Raw genomic sequence first — 26,040 nt, 5'->3', positions numbered from 1 at the left:
CTCTCCTGCAAGCAGGCCATTGAGAACCTCAACTCATTACATAGTGAAAACCTGTGGAATGCTCAGGAAAACCTGTAAATGCTCAAGGTTGTGCTTGATATTATGGATGCTACAAACCAGCTAACCAATGAGGGTGAGATCAAGGAAGAGTCCTAAATCATGTAGAGAAGCTTGTTTATAGAACTTGTTTTTCTGTGGATTTGCATTTCCTAAAGTGCATGCTTGATATTAATAGGAGTTACCAAAAATAAATAAATTAGTTTGGAGAAGAAAAGAAAAGAAAAATGAGTTTGGGGATAAAACTAAACAAATTTATTTTTTGCAGAACTTTTATAATACACTCTGTGAGTCTCCAAGTGAAGTGTTTCCCAAACACGTCTAAAAGGAGGGAACCCTTCTTTGTTTCCCCAGGTCACCTTGAAGGACCAGTAATTCAGTAGGGAAAAATTGGGGAAAGTTTTGGGCACCAGTAGGACTCAATGCTCAGAATTGTTTCTGTGACATAGGGAGTGGGACAACGAGACTAGCCACATACCTCTGATTCCTTTGTAGAGTTGGAACTGAAGCCTTTTGAGGAAGCTGCATCCTGGCCCAGATTGTGCAACAGAACTAGATTGTTCCTAGAACTCTAAAGTAACAGCTGACTCATGGCTTTATCTTATCAATCTCTTGGGATATAGAAACCCAGGTTCTAGTCCTCAGGCTATTAGAGGCACTGTAGAGAAGTCTCAGTTGGAGGTTGTGGGTCAGGGACTGGAGAAAGATTTAAGGAAATGATGTCAAGATTTACAGAAGACTAGAAAAGAGACAGAGGAGAAACAAAGATGATCTAAAAGTGGTAGACCTGTGACTAGCCCCTATTTGGTTATACCCACCCCAATCCTAATCTGAAGATGTTAACTGGGGAGACCTGTGTGGTTGAGGAGATGGGTACCGCACAACTCCAGGGATGCACATATTTCAAGAATGGTGACTGTAGCCCTAGCCAGTTTGCTCAGTGAATAGAGCATTGGCCTGTGGACTAAAGGGACTTGGGTTCAATTCCGGTCAAGGGCACATGCCTAGGTTGCAGGCTTGATCCTCAGTAGGGGGCATGTAGGGCCAGCCAATTAATGCTTCTCTCTCATCATTGATGTTTCTATCTCTCTCTCCCTCTCCCTTCCTCTCTGAAATTATATATATATATATATATATATATATATATATATATATATATATGAACAGTGACTGTAGATTGTGGGCTACAACCGGAATAAAGTCCTGCAGATTTGCCACCACAACCTCCCTGACATTAACCTTAGGGACTAAGTAAACTCACTGAAAATGTGTTCTGACAAAGTATTATTTTGGTCTGTCAGGCTGTAGATGGTTTGTCCATTAAGCAGAGCTCTTAAATGCAGAGGCAAAAAAAATTAAACAGGCCACCCAAACAGCTAAAAACACCCAAGATATGAATTCAAAAATACCAATGTGGGTGATTATGAATTTTTAAATTAAACCTCAATATTTCCTTTAGACCATTTCAGGAAGTTTTCTATACTTCCATGTTTCCAAGACAATCTCTTCTCTTGTTATTTTCTTCTACGTGAATAAGAAAACCAACCCAAATTTCACTTGCCAACTCCCTGCTAAAACATGTCAATTGAGTATGAATCTTTGCTCAGGTTTCACGATTAGACTATGTCTGAATATTTGTGTGCACTGAGGAACCTAAATCTTACACAGAATCTGGGTCCATTACTCACCTCGGCCATTAGGTTCTTTAGAGACCCAGGATGAAGTCGTCAACCTTCTGTGCTTCTACTTGTAATAAGAGAAGAAAGATATTTCAGGTTGAATATGAGTATGAAGTGATAAATTATTGTAAAGTGCTTTTCAAAAGAGAGTGCAATAAATGTTCAATAATAATCTTTCCAATATTGAAGACATAAAGATAAGTTAGGCAACTCTTTTGTCTCCTCTGAGAACAATGATAGAATTCATATTTGGGTATCAGTCTAATTGGGGCAATAAGTACTTATTAGTTAATTTGGTATGAAAAATGTGTTCTAATTGTCCATTTGATAATATTTATATTTTCCTAGAAGTTTGGGAATCTTTTGTTTTGCTATTTCCAATATTAAAAAATCCTTTAAAGTGAAGATATTGATTTCTAACCAAAAGGCAATTTCCTCATTATAGTCAAATGTGAAATCTTGAGACTAGAAAAATTTTTAAAGTGTGGTCCAAATTATTAGCTCAGTGATGTTATATAACTCAAGGTATATGTAAGACAGAGTTACAAACGCTTAATTATGTTAAAAATAACTTGAAGATTATTAAAAATATCATCTGTGCTTCTTAGTCAGGGTTCTGGCAACTTGAGAACTTTTGAAATTACTTTTAGAACACGACAGCTCATGTGTGTGGAAAGCTTATGAAGGAAGTCTTTGTCTTTGTGGCATAGCTTGCAGTTTTGAAAGCTGCGAGTCCAATTTTGCTGGTGTCACATTACATATCTATTCATTGATAGTGAATCTTTCCTGTAAATATATACAAATGTTTATAACTATAAATAAATACAACTTAAATGATTCTATGCCACTGTGAATTTTTAAATGTTATTTGAGACCAAAGCCAGTATTTAAACTTCTAAGTGGAGGAGTCTTGGTCTACTTTCTGGTGCAGGAGGAATTTCTGGCTGCTATGGTTTGGCAACTTGGTGGATAGAGTTTTTGTATGTGGAAGAGACCATGGGGAGGAGTGGAGGGAAGTGGACAGGAGTTGGGAGGAGATGGAACAGCTGACACATGATCTGACCCTGTGTGAAAATCCTCACTGAAATTTTGAGGAACCACAAACTCCCAGAGGGTTAAACTCTTTCTTGTCTTTAATAAAAGGCAAGCATCGTGCTTCTGTTTCTTCACCTTTAAATAAGGGACTAGAATCTAGATGAAGATTTCTTCGAGCCCCAGGGTTCATGATCATAATCTCTCCATAATCGCCCCAGGTCTGGACTGCTTTGCAGACTAAAATGATCACATGTGTAAGTGATCAGGCTTGTTGGGGAGGCTGGTGACCCGATGGGTTCAGGGCACAGAGAGGGAGCTTGTGGACACCAACCTGGGAGATGTAAGAGTACAGGCAAAGCTCTAGCAAAAATTGGAGTGCATGGGGAAACACTTCTCATTTTGTTTTGCTGTGAAAAAGAGACCTGCTAACAAAGTTCAAGATTATGATGACTCAATGAATATTTAAATATAGTTCTTTCTTTCCTTTTTTAGCCTTTTAAATGCAGAAATTTATAAAGCTTTGAGATTTTAAAGGTTTGAGATTTTAGAGAAAGAACACAGTGACATGAGACCAAAATGATGTTAAGGTGATGACATCAGCATCAGAATGCTGTTGCTAAGGTGAATCTGCTTTTCTCTCCAATCCAGATGGAAGGCTAAATAATTGCCCATTTCTGGTAAGAAATATATCTATGAGATGATCCCTTTTCTGCAGCAGATATAACAAAGCCAGATGCTTTCTCTTTGCACAAATTATTTTTAAAATAAAGATTAAAATTTTATTATAAAACCTAACACATGTTATAGGAGGAAAATTCAGAACATTTTATGTAAGTTTGAAAATTTAATGTATGAAGAATATATACTGAGATCTAATTGGAGGTCAGAATGAGATAGTTTGATGAGTCAACCTGAAAAGAGGAATATTTTGAATTTAGTGAAAAGGGAGATAGGGAAACATCTAGAAATGAAAATAAAATTCTGTCTCCTTATGATTATTGATAAAGGGAAGGCAGCAAGGGGAGCCCTGGGTTTGAAGACAGAAGTAGTCACTTTATGGCTGTTGACTGAATCATGGATGATGCAATTAATAACGAGAGAATAGGGCATAGTCAAGAAACACTATTAAACAAACACGGGGTGGAACTCAGCAAGAAATTGGAGGCCAGTGCCGTTGGACACAGAAGTCCCTCCCACATGAGCATCTGCCAGAGTTCTCCTGGGGTTTGCATCTCTGCTTGTAACATGCTTCTCCAGTGATCCCATGATGCGCTTCTCTGCTCTAAGCTTTCTTTCCCAAGGAGCCCTGTCTTGCCTACACGTCTGCACCTCCTCCCAACTCCATCTCAGATCGTCTGATCTCCATTACTGTGTCCCACTTTCCCTTTTTCTTTTTTTTCTGAACAGGTAACACTAATTTATTATATAATTTGTATCTTATATTTAGAGCCAACGTGGTATAGTGGAAAGGAAAATGGACTCAGAAGCCAGCCTGCCAGGGCAAATGGGCTCCACCACTGGCTAGTGTGAGTCCCAGAAAGGTTATTTAAGCACTCAGGGAACTTTTCTCATCTGTTAGGTTGGGATAATTACAGCATGTTTTTCACAGTGTTGTAACACTCGACACATAGTATTTGCTATGGAAATGTTTAATAGGCTTCCCGTCTTCACCCCCAGGACTATGGGAACTTCCAAAAAGCAGTTGTCAGGAGTGACATGTGTACAGGAAAGAGATGAGTGACACATTTTTTTTTCCTAAAAATTGGTGTTTTTGTTTGTATATAGAATTTAGAAAGGGTTAAGATATGGAAGAGTAGTTATGTCCACAGGTCACTGTACAGCCACCAGGGACCCTCTGCTGGCCAGAAAAACCTGGGAAAATGGTCTCCCAGGTTTGACTGAGAAGGAAGGCATTGAAGGCCTGGTCCAGCCAAGGTACACTGGAGCCACAAGGACTTCAGGTAACCGTGGTCCCAATAAGTGAATATGAAGTAGCACTGAAGCAGTCAATGGTAGATAACTCAAAAATTTGGCAATCTTGAGGACCTTGATAAAGTAGGAAGATATGGCATCAGATACAAGTTATATGAGGTAAGCAGATATGGACAAGATCCAAAGAACAGGAAAGAAGAACAAAAAAGATTTATCTGGGCCAGTGTTTCCCAAAATTCATCCCCCAGAACACCATACTAGTTAGGTGTTTTTTTTAAATAAAAAAGTCAAGGGTTAACATTAATCCTTAAACATGATAAACTCTGTTTGGAGATTCACAGAGTGCAATCTCAGAATTAAAGTTCTGAAAAGTCCTTTGGTGAAAGCACATGTTTGATTGGTTATTCCAATCTTTCCTGAACTTACTTTTCTATGGTTCCTTTTCCTCAGGAACACTTTGAGACTAATGTCCACAGATCTCGCCTTTGTGATCACTGTGTAATTCTTCAAGCTCCTCTGGGTCAGGTCTGTGTCTCACTTATCTTCATCCTTTCCATGTCTGAGCTGGGACCAATATATAGCAAGTATTTGATAACTCCTAGTCAGATCAGTAATAAAGCAGATCTAGGTAGAATGGCAATCCTGGGAGAAACAAAAAGAGATGGAGATGGGAATGAGAGTATTGAAAAGAGCATACCAAGGAACCTTCCATTATAGTAAATCAAAACCAGTTGCGTTTACTGTTTAAATGCAAGTTTGTAATCAGAGCTGCATTTACCATACACACATGCCATACTTCATTTCCCACATCTAGTTCATGCTTTCCCTCGAGATGACAGTGTCTTTCCTAGTCCGTGAGCTCACATACTCCCACTATTACCGAGGCTCACCCTGATCTCACTAAGATCATCTTTTTTTTTTAAACCTACCCACTTCAGAACTTTTTGAAAAAGTGGTTATTCCCATTCCATTGAAGACCCTGACTAGGGATCTGGGCTGCTCATTGACATACTGTCAGCTGGCACCAAAGTTGCACTGTCAATGGGTGTTTTTTACTCTCTCCTGGTTTGCACACACATGGTTCTGATGACCCTTGGAAGACCCTGAGAAAGCGCCACTCCAACTTTGATACTTGCCCTTATGCCTCAAATACAATTTCCTACTTATCCAGTACCATATTCCAGTCTTCCCACATTTCACTCACTTATTTAACAAATATTTGTCAACAGTCCCATGTGTCAGGTACTGCAATAGGCACTTGGAATATGAACAAAACAAAATAGCTTCCTGATCATTGGAGTGTTTACATTCTAGAGGAAGAAACAGACAACAAAAATTAATCATCAGGTGGATTATACCTCAGGTGGTGGGTATTATGGAAAAGAAAGGAAAAGTAGAACAAGGTGAATGAATCTCCTTCCATCCAATTACTACTGGACTCCTGCCAGCTTGACCCCTCATTCAGAAAATGGGCAGGTGATAACAGATGGAAAAGTCCTTCAAATAATCCAACAGGAGGCAGAGCATGCCAACTACCTCAACATTTCAGGTTTGGAGGAGTCATTTCTCTGTCAGAAACACTACTTTAATATAAGGAAATGGAGACAGGGTCTAAGGATACTCATTCTTTATTATAGTTGAAAGGTCAAATTATAGTGAACACTAGAGTAAATATGAAGAGAGCATGATCATCTCCCAACTAGGCTACTGAGAACAGTGGGGATGAGCTGCAAAGATATGTGTGGTCTTAATGAGAAGAATAATCAGAAAAAGACTCCTTCCTTCCTCTTTGCACTTATTTTCAAAATCCACCATTTTGAAAGGCAAATGGTCCCTGGCAAGTTCCCCTCCCATAAACAGTGGGCAGCGAAAGAATCCTCTTTGTCTCATCATGTTCTTCTCTCTTCGGCCCACAAACATCTGAAATTCTTAAGGTCCATAAACTTCACTCATTATCTCAGAATCTTCTCTTCAACTGATCTCAGTTTCAGGGCTGGACATGTCCAGGAACCTCTGACCTGATCTCTCTGCAATTTCAAATGCCCTTAGGCTTCGGGACAGGAGGCCTGAAAAACAACTATTACTCCAGAAAGAACAATGTGACAGTTGAGATTGACCAACATGTTGGGACCCTTGTCTTAGGGTTATGGTTTCCAGACTGTGCCATGAGTCACCCCAGGAAACTACAGTGAATTCACAGGGATTCCTCTAGACATTTTATATTTCCAGGGGAGACACAGCAATGTTCAACATTTGTCAGACACTTGCAAACTACAAATTCAAAGTAATTCAGTTTCAGAATTAGAATCACACTACATTCCTTTCAATAATATCATATATCTCTGCAAAGTTGGACTTTCAGCAGTTGCTAACATGAAAAGCTAGTACTACACAAAAATCAATGTGGAGCAGGAAATGAGAGTAGTGGTTCCACTCTGATTTGAAGCTTTGAGAATTGTATGCAGGCCCTGATAGGCATTTACAATCCATTAATAACTAATTAGGGTTATTTCGAATGAAATAAAAATATTGTTTTTCTTTCAAACATTTCATATTAACTTTTTAAACAGCTATTAAGTTGTTAAACTATAAACACTAAGTTGTTAGAATCTAATTATTTAATAAATAGAACAGTTATTTCTTTTAGCCTAAAAGCATTGTGAAAAAAACAAATACTAAACATCAAGAGGGCCACAAACCAAGAGAGTGTGGAAATCTCTACTTTAGTGCATTATCACTGTTTTGACATACTTCAGTGAAATTTCACTAGAATTTGTGAATTCCAGAATTCTAGAACCTAAGAATGATGATGGAAATAACACTAGTATTCATAGTAGCAGCTAACATACAGTATATTTATGTGCCATGTTCTATGTGAAGTATTTCTGAAACATTATTTCATGTACATGCTTTATGCAATTTATTTCATTCCATTTTCCTTAACCCAGAAATGTTGGTCCTAATTTTTCCCAGAGTCATCTGCCCCTGGACCTACAGAGAAAATGTAAAAACCAGTTGACCTTTCTTGTGATTAATTCTATTGAAAACACTGTAACTGTTTTTCCTGACAATTATAAAACCAATTTCTATTCCCTACTGCATTTTCAATAACCACACATCAAAAATAAATTACCAGTCTCTTTTACAGGATGCAAATTTTCTCCAGAATCCTAAATGAAAACCCATCAACCAAATTTAATTCAGCTCTGCTCCATGCTAGGTGCTGTGGAGGGTACAATAAGACTTTAATGTGTGGCATCTGCCTTCAAGGGACTTACAATAGGGTTTATACATAAAACAACTAGGGGAAAATTAAAAAACAGTATATACTAAAGGACTAAGTGGGTAAGTGTAGGCTATACATATTACATTGAGAGAGAAATGCACCCTAAGACTAAATTGTTGGAGGCCAAGGCCACCTGTAACTTGCCTTCCTACCTTGTTTCTCTCTTGCTGTAAACAACCTTCTCTTACTTTCTAGACATCTCTTCTGGATGGGCAACCTTCCATCTATTCTGTGGCACCTATCATTTTCCACTTGAAGGAAAACTTTGTTTCTATGTAAATCACCTCCATTTTAAACATCACCAGAGATTAATTTTCCTCTTGCCTATAAACTTGCCAACTTTGGTATATCCAATAAAGGAGATGATCTCATAACTGCATTGTGCCTTTTGACTTTTATATTATTTCTCCTTTCCCTTCTGTAGTGTGTGTGTGTGTGTGTGTGTGTGTGTGTGTGTGTGTGTGTGATCCATTGTCTCTATGGCTTAACTATCAATTTTTTTATTGAGCCATGAATTTGTTTTTGCTACTTCATTACTAGTTCTATTTTCAAGTTTATCTATTTAACCATTCAACAGCTATTTCATAAGCATCTGCTATTATATCACTGCATGTTTTAGGTGCTGGGGATAAACTGATGAGCAAGAAATACATGGTCACTTCTCTCACAGAGATTAGTGAGATACATAAACAAATATAACATATTTACAATACAGACTGTGACAATTGCTATGATGAATAAAATTTTAAGGTGCCAGGGAAGTCATGGTGGTCAGGGAAAGCTTCCTGCAAGAGGTGGTGTGTGCATTGAGTACTGCCTGATAGAAAGAGGTTAGATGGGTATGAAAGTAATAAAATATGTTTTATGCAGAAGGATTCAAGACTCTAAAGTATAAAGGACATAACACATTCTAATGATTAAAATTAATTTTAATGCTGGGTGTGAAGTAGGATGGAAGTGAATTCAATAGGAGTGGTGAGAAAATATACTTGAGAATTAATCTAGGGATTTATTCTGACAATAATGGGGAGTCATTTTATGCAGATAATGGCATTATAAGATTTGTATTTTTAAAATATCAGTTTGGCTGCAGTGTAGTGGATAGAGTGAAAAGTTACGGGCAAGATTGGATGGAGGCAGAGCAGTGAAGAAGAGACAAAAGGTGGTGGGAACTTGAATTGGGGATACAACGGTGAACCTGGAGAAATTTAGATGGATTTTAGATGTAGGAATTTATAAAACTTGGGAGTATTTGAATGTTGGTGGTGAGAGAGCAATAGACAATAAAGATGGTAGTTTCCATTCATGGAAATGAGAAACATAAGATAAATGTAATTCAATACAATAAAAATGATTTTAGTTTGGGGCATGGTGAAAATTATTTATCTCTGGTACATTTTATGAAGAATTGGGCCTAGAGATCAAGAGAAAGGGGTGAAGTTATAGATCTTGAGTTCATCAACCTGTAGAAGATAATTGACAACTTCTATTGGACAAAACCAAACTTGTTGTCTTTTAATTCTTCTGGCCACCTTCTTTACATAGTTCATCATCTTCTTGACACTTGTTCTATGTTTGGTTTCTCAACCATTCTCCTTCCTATTTAGTATATTATGATCTCAGTAAACATTAATTTTCTTTCCAGAATTTCGAGGCTTTCAATGTCAAGATACAGAAAGAAGGAGAAAAAGAAGTAGAAGTAGATGGAAGAAAGAGGGAAGGGAAGAAGGAGGAAGAAAAAATGAGGAAGAAGAGGGGAAAAAGTCCAGCCTGGATCTACAGTATGTTGTATTGATCAATTCATGAATTCAACACACATTTATTGTTGAGAATCTCCTCTCATGTGCCGGGCCCATACCAGATTAAATGCTGGAGAGACAATGGTGACTTCTGATGCTGACAATCTGGTTGAGAAGGTAGATCTTAAGTAATTAACCAAAGAAATGTATCATAATGCCCTATAAAAAGTGCTATAAAGTGATCAACATTTACAAAATCTTGCTACTCAAAGAGTAGTCCGTGGACCAGCAGCATCAGCATCACCGGGGAGCTTGTTAGCAAAGCAGAATCTCAGTATCACCCGAGAACTACTGAGATAGAATGTGCATTATAACAAGATCTCTGGGGGATTTGCATGTACATTAAATTTGAGAAGCACTGATCTAGAGTGCAAAGGGCTATGAGAGAAAACATCAGATTTCCTCTTGAACTCCTCTTTGGGGTCAGGAAAGAGTTCCCTGAAGAAATGGCCTCTGATTAAGCAGCGGCTGGATGGCAAGGACCTTGTAGGCCATGTTGAAAACTTCTATCTCTTTCCTAAAAGAGCAACTCAATGGTATTTAAAGCTTAGTTTAGTCAGCTCAAGCCGCCATAATAAAATGCCATTGGCTTAAATAGCAGAAATCTATTTGCATATAGTTCTGGAGGCTGGCAGTCTGAAATCAGCAGGCCAGCATGTTTGGGTTCTGGCCTACTGATTTCAAGTGTCAAGAAGATGATGAACTACGCAAAGGAGGAGCCTCTCTTCTTGGTTTGTAGATGACTGCCTTCTTGCTGTGTACCTGCCTGACTAAAAAAGAGAGAAATGATCTCTCTGCCTGATGTATTTTCTTATAAAGGCACTAACTCCTTCATGAGGGACCCATCCTCATGACCTAATTACCGCCCCAAGGTCCCATCTTTAAATTTAATCACATTGAGACTTAGGGACTTTGACATGTGAATATTAAGGGACACAGTTCAGTACATAACAAAGCTTTTAAGCAAAGGAGTTTGGAATAATCAGAATTCTGTTTTGCAATATTTATCCTGGCTGACATATAGAAAAGGGATTGAAGGGGTCAAGGATATATATATATATATAGGAGACTAACAAAGAGGTTGTTTTAGTATTCATGGTGAAAGACCCTGATAGCTTAGGTAAAGATGCATTGGTAGAAATGGAACAAAGTAAAACCTTTTTCAATATTTAGGTGCTAAATATGGCTTTGATAATGGATTTTTCTATGATGGTTTCAGGAGGAGGGTCGAGAATGACTGCCAAGTTTTTGGCTTGTGCAATTGGATGGGTATGATACCAATTCTTGAGATAAGAATCATGAAATCAACAAGTTTGTGCATGGCATTTTGCTAAATGAAATGAACAATAGCCATCATTTAGTGAGCATTTATCATAGCCAGCCACTGTGTAGATGTTTTACATACATTATCTTAATATGCTACACAAACCGAGCCTTTTGAGATGGGAAGATCAACTCATCATTAAGGGTAAAATTGTCTGGTAAAATGAACAGTTCAGAATGCTTTCAAAGGAGAAGAACATGAGGAAAGACAATATGAACAGGAAAGCCACAACAGAAGAAAAAGGAGGCATGCTGAGATCTAAAGGTTGGGTAAGACTTTGTTAAGTGAAGCTCTTGGGAGTCAGGTCTGGGGATGGAATGTCAGAGCCAGGTCCCGGAGAAACTTGTATGACTCCATTAGAAAGCTCACTTAGGAAAACAGTGTGGAAGAAGTTGAGTAGAAAGGGAGGGGCAGGATTATGAAGGATCTTGAAAGTCTGTAATTCAGATTTTATAGAGAGAAGAATTTGAATATGGAAGGAACATGACCTTACATGACAGGAAAACCTGTCTGGCAACAAGGTAACTTGAACATGGGGAGGCTTGAGTCCCAGAAGCCAGCTTATTAGTGTTGGTATCATCCAGGTAATACGTCAGAGTTCTGGACTAACTAAAGAAAACGCAACAAAACTTCCTTTCATTGGATGAAAGTAGGAGAATGAATCAAAAATGACTAAAATTTCAGGAGTAAAATGAAGAGAATGTTAGTTTCAAAGTCAGAATCAGGGAGGTCAGGAAGAAGAGATTCATAAACCTGTGATCATTCACTTACATGTAGTATGATATTTGATCCACAGAGATCATTTAAATTTCCAGGAAAATTATAGTAGACAAAAGCCTGCAAGTTATGATATATGATAGATTTACATTGGGATAAAAAAGATTATAAGGCTCGAGTGGAATAAAGCATTGAGTGGAAAATAGCCTAAAATCATCTGAAACCTTGTGTTTGTAAAACAGAATTGGCAAAATCAAAAGAAACCGTTACATTTCACCCCAAGTATAACTTCATTACAGATGCACCAAACAGTTGCTCATAAACAATAGTGCATTAGGTTCAAACTTTCAGATGAATGGGGCTTTGTTCCTGCCTTGGTCTAATCATGTAATCATGACACAATTTTTTAAAATTCAAAATGTTGTGTTTAGTGGAAGGAAAATGTATGTTTTTTATGCTTTCCAACTGCCATATGTTTTCTTCTTCAAAGCGTGAGGAGTACTGTTGACTGGGGGGCAAAATAAATAACCCTTACTAATCTTTCCATTTCTCTTTTCCTGCTTCATCTCAGGGAACTTCAGTACTTCTAGAATGTCCTTTGTGGAGTGGCACCTGATGGTGCCTCATTTGCCACGTGTGTTCAGCAGTAAACACCTCTGTGTAGTCATGGCTTCATTAATGATGATATGAGCCAATGCAAAGTATTTATCAAATGATACCTAAGGTATCGAACTGAACTGCTTATATAGCCTTGAGCAAGCGCCCACCTCAACGTCTCTTCTCTCTTAATACAATACCTTAGGGTTCGGTTAAGGCACACGCAATCATCTCAGGGGTGCCTGCCAGGAACACAAAAGGGTAGTGTATAGATATCAATTTCATTGTTCAGAATTCCCTATTTAAAGTCTCCAGTGGTCTGAAAACTTAGATGAAAGATCTCTGGGCTACAGTAATTAACCACTGCAATAACAGATGTTATACAGGAAAACTGTGTGTGAGGGTATATGCCTGTTTTGACTTTGAATATGCACTTGGGCTAACACATTCTCCCTCACTAATGGAAATCATATGTAAATGTTTTGTAAGGTATTAATTTTCCACGGCAGACATTGAATTGTTTTTCCTTTTAAAAACATATGCTTTGTCAAATGGGATAATGACTTCAGTTTCATGTGCAACCTGGATTTCTTTGGGATCTGCAGAGTTTTGTCTTTTCAAAGTATTCCCAGGGCAGCCACAAGCTTTGGACTGGCTGTCTTCAAGGGTGTTTTCTCGAGCTACCCCTCTCTCTGCTCTGCCAATTATGTGCCACTTTGTCTGGGCGCTATGATTGCTTTCTTCTGAGAGGGAAATTCCTCTTTCATCAGTATGGATGCACTGTTTTCACACACTGCAAGTGCTGTGTTGCTGTGTCAGTCATCCTATTAGGGCCAGTTTCAGACGAGGAGGGCTGACGAACTGGCTGGGGATTGGCTGCCTGCAACTGGGAGGGATTTGTCGGAAGGGAGGGCTGCAGCTTACAGCAACAGAGTTTAGACTGTCTTTGCTTCATCATCTGAAGGCAAAATTTTCCAGCGAAGGCAGACGGCGCTCAGAGTACAATAAACAGGGAAGGAGAACTATTTACATGGAAATTTCTTCCTCAGGATGCCGGGGAGAAGCCTGGGCCACTGGATTCTGCCAGATGTTCCTGGGATTACTGTAAAAGGGAAGGAGAGGCAGAGCTAAACAAGGTAGGAGAATCACCCCCCCACACACACACACACACACACAACCTCTTCTTCTTCTTCTTCTTCTTCTTTTTTTTTAATGTTTAAAGAGTTTGCTGCAGTATGCTGCATTCCGTGTGTGTGGCTTCGGGAAGCCAGGGAAACTGGATTCCACTGATTCGAATGTAATACTTGCAGGGGACCCTGGAGTTTTACGTAACATTTTGATTTTGAGAAAAAGAAATGGCAAAGCTTGAATTTATGCCGCCTGGTTGGCAGTGTGGCATAAAACGTGTTTTTGTTCAAAGACTAGATCCATTTATTGTTCGACACACACACACACACACACACACACACACACACACACACACATGAATTCTTCGGAGCATTCTTTTTTGTTGCTGTTATAGGAAATTTCATACTGCCATAGTTAGCTCCTGAATAAATAAAGTTTACATGGATCCTATGATGTGAAAACAGACTTGTAATTAAGCGGGGGGTGGGGGGGGGATACTTCATATAAATAATCATTGGTTAAATAATCATTGGTTGAATGTTTAGCCCCTGAATATATTTATTTGTTAGAAATTAGGGACCCACCTAGCTCTCTAATGCCACGGCTTTCCTCGGGTTTCAAAAGCACATTTTTAACAAGCTAGCAAGAGGTAGCTTTCGGACAAGTTTTGGATACTGTAGTTCAATGTTTATACTTCTTTTCCTGGCATGTCGGAGCCTTTGTGTCCAGCTTAGAAGTGGAACATTATATTCAAAAGTAAAGCTGGGTTAATAATGCTTACTGCAATTATCTGATCTTTATGCATTTTTAATGAGAACACACAGCCAGCAGAATAATTTAATGAGGGCAGCTAGCTTTTAAAGCTGTGTTTTCACTCTGCCGAACCATATCAACTTTCTTGCCGAGAAACAGCACCGAGAAATAATGGAGAAGATTTATTTATAACACGCTCGGCCCAAGACGACAAGGGGAGGGGATATTTGTTAAAGGATTCTTTCTGCCCTTTTCCGTTTTCCATTTCTGCGAGGCAGGAGGAAACTGTGCCTTTTTGTTAGGCCTCGGAAGCATGTGTTTACAATAAATGTGTAACATTTTTAGAATAGTTAGCAAGCACTGAAGCGAAGAAAAAAATCCGACTGGCCTGCCCACCACCACCACCACCACCGTGAGAGCTCTTCCAAAAGCGTTGCTGTCCTTTTAAAAGACAAAGGTTCAGTGGAAAGCCATTTGCTAATTGAGTAATAGGTGCATGTGGGGAGATAATAAAGTAACAAAACAAAAAAAAAAAGGGGGGGGAGGACATTCTTATAATCTTTAAATAAGATGAAGTTACTCCAGTTTTCCTGACTGTTTTTACGAGAACCCGTGGCAGCCACTCATTTCACTAAGAGCAATGCCACGTAGATTCTTCTAGACCCACTGTTTTTACTTTCAAGGAGAAGTGCAGGACACTAGCCCAGAACTTCTGACGTCATCTCCCAACTATTTCTGCTGTGTGTTCTTCTATTCAGGCTGGTGGAGAGGAGTGTTTCTTTATGTCCTGGCCAGGAACATTCTAACTCTCCCCTGGCAGGTCTTGAGTTATGTCTTCATATTTTAGCCCATCCTTTCTGAACCCTGAACCGATCTCCTGCATAAATAGGACACCTTCTCCTACCTGCCTGGACCGGCTGGGGGAGAGCAGGTTCTCTGCGGGGTTCTGGCTGCCCTGGCGAAAGGCAGCGGGTAGCGGAACGCGGCCCAACTGCCCTTTGGTGCAGCCCAGCACTGCCACAGTCCCGCTGGCCCGGTTCCCACCCCCCACCCCCGCCCCCCCAAGCCACTATGCAGGACCCAGGTTATGCCACCAAGCTCACGGCTGGTTGTGAGAGTGGGAATTGCTATTTTTATTTAAAGAGCACCAGGTCGTGGTGCAGAAAGGGCCAAAGGAAGGGCAGTCCAATACTGCAGGTGTTAATCCAGGGTCACAGGTGGCGCCACTGGGGGCAGACCTCAGGGGGTGGTTTGTTTCTAATAAGGGGCCCTTGAAGAAAGGATTTCCATCAGAACCGATTGCAGTTCTCGGAGTTCCCGGTTCTAGTTTGCATCCTCGTTCGAATTGAACTGCTTAGGTAGCCTTGGGCAAGCGCCCACCTCAATGTCTCTGCTCTCTGAATACAATGGAGTAACACTTGCTACACTTCCGCCTCATAATTCTAGCATTTGGAGAGGCCTTGACTTTGTACCAACAACAAAAAAGTTGTTTGTCTCTTGGCACAATGAGCTATTTAAAGTACAAAGGGATAAAAACTATTGGTAAAGGTCTTCGGGTGTTACAATATATAGACGTATATACAAAACCCTTCCCTCTGCTTTGTGCTCATGTACATTTTCTAGGGATATTGATTCCTAGACCAACAGATGAAATTGGCAAGGAAATCCGAGCTTTGCTGTTTGCATTTTCTCCGTCGAGCTAATGTAATAGACCAGGAGCTGTGTGCGCCGGACTATTTCAGACTTAGGCTTTGTAGTGCCTCAAAGCATTTAGTGCTATTTTTTTGCTTTGACTTTTGCATTACATTTGTGAAAGTAGAATGAAGAAGAGAGCAAATAAGAGGAAAGGAGAAAAATATGCTTGCAAAATATACTGGTTATGCAGCTTTACTGGTTAACAGCCTGCCTTCTCTCTGCTAGTTGTAATTCGCTGTTGCTATGGTGAAAACAAATCAATATCACATGGCTACCAGCCAGTCCTGTGCTCAGGGAGCACCACAGAAATTCAAGATCAGGTACTCAAGATCCCAAGCAAGAATCGGGAGAAGAGGATTTGGATATGGAACTTAAGAGAATTCTTTATGGTAGACTGACGAGGCTCAATCTTGCATGCGTTTTCTCTTCTGGAAGGAAGGCATATTGATTTGTTTACATTTTTCAAAAGGACCAAATATATTATGAACAGAGAAGTGGGTTGGTAACACTGCAAGGGGTAAAGGATTCTGATTAATGGAAAGGTTGGTGTAATTGCTGGCATGTTGATTGTTGAAAACATAGTTTGGGGACCTTTCATATTCCCACGTACAACTGTACCCGAGAGCTGGCACAGTCAGTAGCAAAATCTAGGGAAAGCTATGGGTCCAAAGTCAGGCCTGGTGGGCACGGAACCCCAGGGGCAGAGCAGAGCAGAGGAAAGGTCGCTCAGCTCATTTCACAAAATCTGCGGGAGGTCCAACCGGAAGGCCCAGCAAGGAAAGCAAAGAAGTGGCTGTAAAGAGAAGGAGAGGTGTCATGTGCCCAGGAGTTCTTTCTGGAATGGTTGACTGAACCTGATGGTCATAGTTGTTCCCTGCTGTGTGGAGCCCAAAACTTGGTATTTCATGCTTCGGTTTCTCTCTGAAGAATGAGGCAGGAAGACTCAGGTGGGTTTTGCAGATGACTTACAACACTGTTTTGCTGCCTCTTACTCGGCTCAGTGTGTTTGTTTTTTTAATATGTGCAAACTGTTAGTTGCGACTGTGGTGATATTCATAGTAAGGAGTCCTGGGTGGTGTCATGGCTGGCCTCTGCCTCCAGTGCTCAGCATTGTTTAGCCCAGTTAGCCCCATCTCTGCTGCTGAGAGTGAAAATACCTGTGAAAGGTAAGGCCCTAGGGTTTCTTTTGTGAGCCTGAGTCACAGGGTTGATGGACGAGTTTCCAGCTGTCCTGCTCTCCTCAACATGGCAAGAACTCTTGGTAATAAAAATGGATCCACTGATTTACCTTCATGCTCTGACAAAGAGTGCATTGTCCGGGAGATCCTCGGTCGGTATATTCTATCAATCAGTCAACAAGTGTTTATTAAACACCTCTTGGGTTGTCTGGCTTTTGCTGCTTGGTTAGAACAAGTCAATCACCCAATACCTGATTTTGTGTGTGTGCAAAATAAAGGACAGAAAGAAATGATGACAAATTGTAAGTTTCAAAGACTTTAATAATAACTTTACTGACTAATGTTAATTTAACATTGATAACTATCAGGCACTAATTGTACCCTTGAGATAATTTTGGTGTTTGGAGGAAAATAAGAGAAGGAATTTTGAGTTTTAAATATCTATATGTACTTTCTTCACCTCCATTATATTTCTCAGCATAAATGCTGTTTAGATAACATAGAAAGATGTAAGACGAGCAGTAGACATATGAGAATGATGTCTCCCTAAAAATCCAATATATAAGGCTGCTGAGAGCAATCACCCGGTCTCAGCAGGCTGAGATTTAGCTCCAAAGTGACTGGGGAGCATGGGCACATCATCTAAAAAGCTGTAACCACCACTCAACAAAAGGAAATCCTAGACCCTCTCCCACACTTCTGAGCCTCGGGGTGCCTGGGAAGACCCTAATGCAATTATCTCACCCCTCCAATCTCAGTAAGGAAATCTGACTCCTGACCCTGGAGGATTAAACTTTCCACCACCCCTTTCCCCCCCTTAAATGCATATAAGCCTAACCAATGGACACAGACACGGGGGGGGGGGTGAGGACATGCGTGGAGGGGTTGGGGGGTAACGGGGGAATAAGGACACATATGTAATACCTTAATCAATAAAGAAAAAAATAATTAAAAGTAAAAAAATATATATCTATTTTTCTCTTAACCCCCCCCCTTTTTTTTTTAACCCTAACGTCAAAATTAGTATGTATTCTTTAGGTATAGGCAGGCTGCAAGGTAAGGGACCCAGTTTGGGGGAGAGCTAGGAGAAGAGACCTGATGTAACTAACAAGCTTGAAGAATTCTTTTCAGCTCTGGGTCTTGGCGGACAGATGGGCAGCTTCTATGGTTTGTGAGCATTTACAGCAAGCCGGTTGCTGTAGAAGAGCTTTGGGGGTGGCAAGCCACCTCAGAAGACAGAGGGAGGAGGCAGGAAACAAGGGAAGCACCCCAGGTCCCGGGTCCTAAATAGTTTGCAATCCACAATCGCTGGGGAACAAGATACTTACAAACAAGATAAGAATAGGTCAGCACACCAGCGTCTCCAGAAGGATAATTAACATATGTGTAGCTCCTTACTCTTTACAAAGGGCTTTCACAGACATTATCTCAATTAACAGTTCAAACAGAGGATTAAGAAACCAGGGGCCTCACATTAGAGCCCTCTCGCCAGGGTGCGCTAGGCAAAGCTCCTGGAGGAGAGGAGTTATAAATTGGATTTTAAAACTTTTATTCATTTTTTTCCCCAGTGGTGAATTACCTTTATACTTGAAGAACAGGAAAAACTTAGAAATGTCCCTGGTACATGTGGGCGTGTCACTATTCCCTGTCCCCAAATGCTTTCTTGGACAAGTCCACTTATAACTAGTACAGTAGGCAGCCTAGGTGCCCAGGCGGAGCAAGGAGAGAGGTTGATCGGCTTCACTTCCTCAGCTCTGACCCCCAAGGAGGCATCAGGGGACAAAACCTATACTGGCTTCACCCCCCATTCCAGCCACACAGTAGCAAGGTTGAGTTTGGCTGTGGATGGCAGGGAGGTGTTTCTAGAATGTAAAATTCATTAATGGTTGTAAAATGGCCTGCAGGTTGGGGGAAAAAAATCAAAGTCAACAATGGTACCAAAATTCAAAATATTCCATTTGCTCATGAGAGAATCTCATTGAGTTCTCTTAAGCCTGCTAAAGGGGTGAGGGTACAGGGGGAAATTAATATTTTAGTGGCATGCATTATAAACTAGATGCTTTACACACATAGCTCATGTAATTTGAACCTTAGATGAACCCCATGAAGTTATTGTTATCCCCACAAAGTTAATGTAGGCCAATAGGAGGAGAGAATTCGGAAAGATTCTGAAATACACCCATGATCCCACAGCTAATACTTGGCAGAACCAGGATTTAAACTCGGGTCCAGTCATGCCTCTGAGTTCTACAGTTAGGTGACACTCTGTTATCAGCTGAGCAAATAAAATTGAGAAAATAAAAATAATTCACTTGCAGGAGGAAATAAAAGCTGAAGGTGGAAGTAGGAGGTCAATGACTTTAGAAATTTCAGATGTACTTTATATAGTTTACATTATAATACATAAATACCTGGTGTAATAATAACAATAATGTTTTTTATCATATATCAGTTTAGTTTTACACTTGCCTCTTTTAATGGTCACAAGACTCCCTTTTGGTCCCCATTTTATAAATTAAATAAAAGTGGAATTTCAGTGAGGTTAAATGTATGTGTGAAAAATCTCACTAGCTAAAAAGCGGGAAAGTTGGTCCTCAAAACTGCCTTTAAGTCAAATGACCCTGAGTCTGACTCGGAGTTTTCTGGTAATGGATGTTGCAGAGTGGAGTGGAGCCCAAACCAAGCAATTTTGGGAAGACAGTAGTGTTTTTTAATTAAGATATTGGATTTTTTTTTAATCTTTAAATTTCTGGCATCCTAGATGTATGCTTCAATTAATCAACTAAAAAGTATTATAGTATATCAGTGGTTTACTACTTGCAATTTTAAATGCCCTGGGAATTCAGGAAAGTAGAACTCTGTTTGGGCAGAATGGAGAAGTAGATAAGACTCCATGGAGGGAGAGCTACTTCCTCTACCTCTGAATGGGTCTATTTTGTCTGGAGATCAGGGTTTCCAAAATGGGATATCTACACCCCAAGCCTAGGGCAAGGTCATTCTCTAGGCAATGAAAAGAAATAGTTGAACGTATATCTTATATATTATTTAGCTCATCCTTTTAAAATGTCATCTTTCTTGTATGTTTGATGACGTATGTAAAGTATTAGTATTGTTATGCAATAATAACATTTGCAAATAAGTAACTAGCCTGATAAGATTGTTCTTGCTAAAAAGTAATTTTCTCATGGGGGGGGGGGGGTGTTGATCAAAAAGATTTGGAGAGTACAGTAGTCAAAATCAGAGAAACGAAGGTCACCTTGAGAAGGAAGAACAGCATGATATGATGTAGGGGCCAGTGTGGAGCTTGACTTCAGAGAATAGGGATTAAATGTTGGTCAGTGGTAGGAAATAAGGTTGAACAAAGTCAGGGAAGTCAGAATGTGGAAGACTTGGAGAGCCACGAGTTTAAATTCATTACTGGCAACATCACATCGAATGCCTTATAAGGAGTAAGATAAGACTTCTAAGATAAGGTTAGACTCTAGAGGTTAGAAGATTTGTAACAAGAGATGCCACCAGCCAGAAACCTTTTGAAATATTCCAGGCATGATGTGGGAAAGAGTTGGATTCAAATGGTTGTATGAGGATGAGGAGAAATGGCAAATCTGTCCTGAAGGAAAAATAATAGAAGCTAGTAAGAGCTTAGAAGACTCTATACAAGATTGGAGTTTCTAGCAGGGGAAATATTGACCCCCCAAAAATGGGAAGTAAATAGAAAAGGGGACCAATCAGAGGAAATGGGATCAGGGAAAGGAGGGTGAAGATGAGTTTTGAGTTCTGGTAATGGTGTTTTTACCTAATGATATAGTCATCCAAGTGGGATAGCCCATAGACACTTGACAATGTGGGAATGGAGAACAGCTTAGACGCCAGGCTGCAAATGTAAACTGAGACATATCTGTGTTGAAGTCATTGTTGGAGACAGGGAACTCACTAACTCCCATTAGAAGATAGAATAAAAGGAGACAGGCTGATAACCAAGGATGAGCCTTGGGGAAGACTGCTGGGGCCTAGAAGAGAATATGAGCTAGCAAAGGATCAGAGGAACAAATACCCACACAAGAGCCAAACTGTCAATCAAAAAGTTAGCAACCAAGACTGTTAAGTACCATATATTGGTTAGAGACACAGAATGTTAGCTGGATAAGGAGAACTTGGAAACTGTATCTTTCTTATATATACTAGTAGTTGACATTTTACATAGTAAATCTTCACTAATAACCAAAAGAAAGCATTTAAAAACAATGGTTATCAAGACTTCTGCAACTGTACTTCAAAATATAAATTCTGGGGGTGTAATTGGTAAGGGCATGATTCCAGAGTGACTGGAGACATAACTGGACACTAGTCATCCTATTCTCAAAGACCTAAGGCTTCATTCATTCCTGAACCTCGTACGTCTCAGTTGAACCCGGCCATAAGGACTGCTCTGAAGAAAATGAGAAAGTCCTCAGTGTGCACATGGTTGAAGACCTCATACCAGATACTGCGACTAAACCAGAGCAGCACTTCTCAGACTCCGGTGCACAGCAAATCCCTTGGGGATCCAATTAAAAATGTCGAGTCTGAGTCAGTAGATCTGGAGTGGAGCCAAGATTCTGCGTTTCGAACAAGCTCCCCGATGATGGAGGTGCTGCTCATCCAGAGACTAGAACACAGTGTTGGCTCTGCTAGTATAAATGTAGATGGCGGCAGCCCACGGGGTTTGAGATGGTTTCAGAGGAGTGCTCCGTAGGGCTGGGGGCCAGGACCTACCTCCTCAACACGGGAGGCCTATTCAGGCTGCTCAGGCTGGGCGTGGAGCTAAGCTTGACGTCACTGATCCCAGGAGCCTTGCAACAAAGCTTCTGTAGTCCAGGGCGTGAAGGGAGGGACTTAGCAATTTCAAGCAGTCTGTGGCTGCAGACAGCCAGTCTGTGGATGTCTCTCCATGCCTGTGATGGCGGTCTTCTCTGTGGACACAGACTCTCAACCAATTGCTCAGGAGAGTTGCTTACTGCCTCCAGAGAAAGCTAGTGTGTTTCTTTATATGTCTGTCCCAGAGATCTGCCCTCCCCCGCCCACCCCCGCCATGAAATACATATGTTCAACATCAGCTTTAGATTTTTTTTTTCTCTAGACAGTGGTCAGAACTGGAGCCTGCAAGTCTGACACACCTACTTCAGTCCACCCCGCCTACTTCAGTCCACTCCCTCCATGGATGAGTTCAGGGAACTCAAACAAGCTCATGTTTCCCTAAAGATATAGATACTACAATTCTCCCCTCATTCTCTCCAAAGAATATGAAGAGTAAGAGAGGGTGTTGTATGTAATTAAATTGCATTAGTATAAAGATTCTGGTTTTAAAGTCTTGCAATGTAAAGAAAATGAGAAGTCTTACCTCTTGTTTTGTGTCCACCTGTCTTCCCTCCCCTGGAGTGCTTCATTTTCCTCTCTGTCCCCCATGAGGCCCCCACTTCCCCAGAGCCAGGAGTCTAGCCAAACTGATTTAAAGGAAGTCTTCACTGCCCAGATGCCCGTTTAGTCCACACACAAATGGCCAATATTTTTATGCATCTCGATCTTACAAATAACCTTTTAGGAATGAAAGGGAGCAAGTGTTTATTGGGTTTATTGAATGCCTACTAGATGCCAAGCCCTCTGCTGAGAGCTTTATGTACAGCAACTGAGTTAAACCTTTTTACAAAGAAAATAAAGTCCAAGGAGGCTGAGTTACTGGCCAAGGTCACACATGAACAAGAGACAGAGCCAGGGGTGAAACCCCAGTCAGTGGTTTCTAATCTTCCAGACCTTTTCCAGATCTTTACTTGGGGGTTGCAGCACCAAAGGGGTTTGCTTTAGAAAGCCTTCTCTCGCCTTTGTGCGCACTGTTAGCAGAATTCACTAAATAGTTAAATAGAACACAAACAAGTAATTACTGGCATACAGTACAGGCATGAGTCCAGTTTTAACTAGGAGTCCTACTCACAACAGGACTTGCTAAATGGCCAGGGACGGCTAGAGCATCATCGCCATTATGACTGGTTGGCCTTCTCCTTACTCTTGAATCCCCTTCCTGTGTGAGAGATGGAAGAAGCTTAAAGACCTTGGTATCTTATGGCTACCTTAGATAGATAGCTTATGCAAAAGCTCATTTTCAAGGGCGAGTCCTGCACAAGAGTGAGATGGGTTGTGTTGCTGTGGCTCTGCTACCCTCTATGAGAATTCTTAGGAATCCCTTGTCTTCTCCACCAACTTTCCTCCTCAGGTGCAGGGCTGTGTTCTCTCCCCTGGGTCACCCATTCTCACAAGGGTATGTGTTCATTTCCTCATCTGCGACCCTCTCCCTGCAGCCTTTCTTTCCCTCACTCTGCTGGCTCCTGCACTAACCCAGGGTCTCCACGCCCAGGTTCTGTGCTCTAGGCCAAGGCTGTACCTGGCATCCCTACTAAATGGCACACATAGATGCCAGGCGTTTCTGGGTTCTCTTCACACCTGCCTCTTAACTGATAGAAAGGATTATTTATTTGCCCCCTTAGGAAGCCCATCATTTGAACCCTAAAGTATCAGCTTCCTGGCAGCCATCACAAAGACCATCCCCTCAGGAAACAAAACAAGCCCTATCTCTAGAGTTTCCCTGTTTCTTTTCTTTAAAGTTCCCTGTTGCAGCCAGGCTGCAATTAAGAGGCAGGATCAAAGGGACTGCCTGCCTCTGGGGCTGCTGGGACCTGCAGAGAGGCAGGTCTCTTTAACTCTTTCCTTCCCGTGACCTGCTGCGCCCAGGGCGTCTTTGTTCCTCTGGGCACTCAGTGGCAGATCCCGGTGAGCTGTGGGGCACACAGCAGAGCCAGCAGAGGAACTTTTCACACCACAGGGGATTCTGATAGCCTCTCCCTTCTGAGAGTCCCCAACCAACAAAATCCACAAATACAACACTGTGGTGATGGCCAGAGGGAAGGAGGGCGAGGCTGGGTGGATGTGGGCAAAGGGGGAAATGGGGACATCTGTAATAGTGTCAACAATGAAAATAAAAACCACACCCACAAACATAAGATGAAAATCAGGGAATCCCAAGTTGGAAGGAGTGGAGCACTTGTCTAGCACAATTCATGTTTACCCTCTACCGTAGCCTTGACAAGCAATTTCTTTTCTTTTTTAAAAATATAGTTTTATTGATTTCAGAAAGGAAGGGAGAGGGAGAGAGAGATAGAAACATCAATGATGAGAGAGAATCATTGATTGGCTGCCTCCTGCACACCCCACACTGGGGATCAAGCCTGCAACCCAGGCGTGTACCCTGACCAGGAATCGAACTGTGACCTCCTGGTTCATAGGTCACATTCAGGCTGGGCGACAAGCGGTTTCTAATTGCCACTTGACCACCTCTATTGACTGGACAATCACTAACCGGAACACTTATAAACATAACATTTTGTTATAAAATTTTTTCTTGTGTCGAAATGAAATGCAAGTCCCCATGACCTGCACTCCCCAGCCCTTGTTCAGGCCTGTGAGGTGACTCTTAGCAAGTCCAACGCCCCTCCAGCAGGTGAACTCCTCACCTCTCTAATGACCCCAACCAAGCCTCTTCTGATAGGAGCAGCTGGCGCCTTCCTTATTCAGGATATAGTGCTTCTACTAAGCAACCTAAGACACTGAGTGTTTCTGGCAGTGTTGTCACATTGTCGACCCATATCACTATTATACTTGTGCCTTGAACTAGCTGTATGAGAGAAAGGGGTGGGCTCTTCATTTTCCCTAAGCTCTGAGCACAGTGTGTGTGTGTGTGTGTGGGGGTGGGGGGTAGGGGGAAGCTGATTGATGGTGGTAAGGAGAGGAGACAGAAAGACAGCTGTATAGGATACTTTAAAATTGTCTTCACTCCCAACAATAGGCTTGAGGCACCTCTGGAAATCTTTGGCAAGATGCTGGGCAATGACTTGCAAAGCTACCCATAGGCTGATTGATAGACACATACAACATATGCATGTGCACGCATACACACACACACACACACAGAGCTAGTTATAGATATAGATTAATACAGATGTAGGTAGACACATGGATTTAGATGTAGATGTAGATGGTTATAGATATAAATATTTATATATACAGATAGAGATAGAAATTTAGACATAGATCTACACAGATAGATAACTATAGATACAGATTAGCATGTATACAGATATAGGTAGGTAGGTAGATAGATAAATGATAGATAAGTTGATAATCTTCACACAATTAGAATACCACACTAAAACAATTTTGAGACGTAAATTACATGTTTTTGGTTTTCTTTTGTTTTGGTTTTGGTTTTTGGCTCAACAAATGGTGATATTTCAGTGGTGGCTCCGAGTCCTCCTGAGTTTCTCTGTGGCTCCCAGCACAGTCCTCAACAGCTTAGAGCACACTCCGCCGTCAGAAGATGCCAAGGTCACCGAAGGAACTAATTAATCCCAGCTCCGGTCAACAGCCGGCTGCACTAACCTGCCCTCCTTCCTCAGAGAGGAACAAACCAGGAAGGATTTCTCCCTGGGCTCCTCCCCGGCCTACTCAGGGACACCCTAAGCAAACAAAGGAAGGGCGCGGGAGGGCTGCTAAACCATTTCCCGACCAGCTGGCCAGATTTTCATCTCCAAAAAGCCGCAGAAAGCCTATTCTAAGGCTTGCAAACCTGAGCTGAGACAAGCCCTCCAGTTTTTCTTAGGAAAACTCCCAGGTGGATATTTAACCCAAAGATCCCCAAGCCCCGACTGTATCACAAACTCTGCCTCCCCCCTCCTCCCTTTACTACTAGTTTTACTAATGTCCCATAAACCCCAGCCAGCATTCCTTGACATGCTGAAAATTTGCTTTTCTAATTAAAACTACACATTTTCTA

General features: G+C 41.1%; 1 protein-coding gene across 5 annotated transcripts in view; it reads left to right on the top strand.

Moving 5' to 3' along the window:
- The first annotated feature begins 13,347 nt into the window (after positions 1-13,347).
- Positions 13,348-26,040, top strand: part of MBNL2 (muscleblind like splicing regulator 2) — a 161,723-nt gene continuing 149,030 nt past the window's right edge. The window contains exon 1 of one of the 5 annotated variants that reach the window (XM_079778501.1): positions 13,348-13,562. The gene's annotated coding sequence lies outside the window, so the exon portion shown is untranslated. The remainder of the gene's footprint in view (positions 13,563-26,040) is intronic. The other 4 variants (XM_079778498.1, XM_079778497.1, XM_079778500.1 and 1 more) reach the window with 4 other exon arrangements.

This window comes from Cnephaeus nilssonii, assembly GCF_951640355.1.
Source record: "Cnephaeus nilssonii genome assembly, chromosome: 8".
Taxonomy (NCBI): Eukaryota; Metazoa; Chordata; class Mammalia; order Chiroptera; family Vespertilionidae; genus Cnephaeus; species Cnephaeus nilssonii.
The sequence above is the reverse complement of the archived record's forward strand: the minus strand, read 5'-3'. Positions and strand labels throughout refer to the sequence as shown.